Here is a 2,120-nt window from a genome sequence, read left to right on the forward strand (position 1 = left end):
CACTTCCTTCCTTCATTTTGCTGCTGCTCCTGTGGCCAGGCTCCTCCCCAGGGCCCCCAGTCTCTTCAGGGACCTAGGGGAGTGGGGTGCCGCCTTCTGTTCCCTGGGTCTGAGGTTCATTGGCAGGCCTTGTACTTGGCTATTTCCTCAGAGCCTTTGTCTTCCCACTGCCTGGGGTTCGCCTGCCCCTCTCTGGGGCTCTTTTTTGCCAGTTGCAACTCTGTTCAAGTCCCTCATGGTTGAAAACCACCACCTTTCATCTCCTTCGACCCTGCTCTCCTGCCCACGCCCTTTCCCCCACAACCAAGTGTCTGTCAAGTGTCAAGCTGTTCCGATTGCCAATTGCCATCTGTAGTTTCTCCACCTCCCACTCTTTCCTCACCGCATTGCAATCTGACCTCCTTATCAGCTCTTCTGCCGAAACTCTTTTGCTAAGTCATTGTGTGGCCAGGTGTCCTGAGAGACTAATGCACAAGTGTGGGTGTGGAGTTTTTGGTAAACTGGTGGAGTAAACTTCCCAAAAGATCTCGGCACACAGGGTCCCCTGGGAGTCTGGGTACCTAGGGCAGAGCCTGGGGTAGGGGGAGACTCTGTGGTCTGCTCCACAGTTCAGCCCCATGGACTGGTGTCTGAGGCCTTAGGACAGATGGGCACAGACCTGGAGAAGGCATTTTCCTGAGGGACTCTGTGAGGCATGGAGCACAAACAGATGACAAATAGGGGGGTGTCCTTTTCATTTCTCAGAAAATGCTGTGGCTTCAGCTCAGGGAATAGGTCAGAGCTTAGAATACTCTGCTGCCTCAGAATCATGAAGGTGCGTTGCTTTGGCAGTTTAAGAGATGGAACCCGTTAAAATCGGCGGCATCTCAGGCGGGCTGTGGGGAGGCCCGGTCCCCAAGTGTGGTGGATATCAGATGCTGGTGTGTGTGGAGAAGCACACCTCTTCTTGGGCCTGGACACTGCTCTTCCAGGCACTCAGAGAAATACTGGGAAGCAAGGACTTCTCTTCAGGGAGTGGAGGTCCTGCTCTGCAGACGGTTGGCAATGGCATCGAGCCAGTGATGTGTGTGAAATGGTGGCTGGTACTATTCGTGTGACCCCCGAGTGGACCCACAGGCTGATGAGGGCTGGGGAAATTTGGCCACACATGAACATATTTCAGGCTTTTTCCTGGCTTCCCCTTTTGTAGGACTTGACCACATAGATCACCGTCTCCTCTTGAAACTTTCTTCTTCAAAAGGTCATTTGCAACTTGCTTTTTTTTTTTTTTTTAAATTCTTCCCGTATCTCTGGATATTCTGTCTCAGATTTCTCGCTCAAGAATTTTGCCCACACATGTGGTATATCCTGTGGCTTGATCCTTTTGTCATTGTGCACACACCCTCCTTGAAAGAGTTCATCTGCCCACGTAGCTCCAGTTAGCACCTGTTTGCCGAGGAGTATCACGTTTATTTTTCTTATCTAGACTTCTCTCCTAAGCCTCAGGAATGGACAGCTTTTCCCTACTGAGAAGATCCTCCCGGGGATTCCTAAGAAGTGTTAGCCTCAGTGTGACCGAAACTGAAGCCAATCTTCTCTCTTCCATATGTATGCATGGCTGAAACGGCCAGGCTGGGCTCCAGGAGAAGATCACGAAAGAGCAGAATGGGAGGAATTGATGGCCAAATGAAACTGAAAAATTGGTTCAGCAGCAGGGATTAAAAAATCATATTAAAAAAAACAAAAACAGGGGCACCTGGGTGGTTCAGTGGGTTAAAGCCTCTGCCTTCGGCTCAGGTCATGATCTCAGGGTCCTGGGATCGAGCCCCGAATCAGGCTCCCTGCTCAGAGAGGAGTCTGCTTCCTCCTCTCTGTCTCTGCTTGCCTCTCTGCCTACTTGTGATCTCTGTCTGTCAAATAAATAAATAAAATCTTTTAAAAAACAAAAACAAAGAAGTTATGCTCCATGACAAGAAATTCAGGCTCCTAGGCAAGCACTTGGTGGATGATTGACTGTGTGACCAAATAAGAGCGTGGAAACAAAATAAAGTTAAAAACAAAAACAAACAAAACAAAAAAGCGGTTTCAAATCTTTCTTGGGAAGTGCAACTGTACTTTGGCCACAGTGACCCTATAACTAA

The sequence above is a fragment of the Mustela lutreola genome, chromosome 5, assembly GCF_030435805.1.
Source record: "Mustela lutreola isolate mMusLut2 chromosome 5, mMusLut2.pri, whole genome shotgun sequence".
Classification (NCBI taxonomy): domain Eukaryota; kingdom Metazoa; phylum Chordata; class Mammalia; order Carnivora; family Mustelidae; genus Mustela; species Mustela lutreola.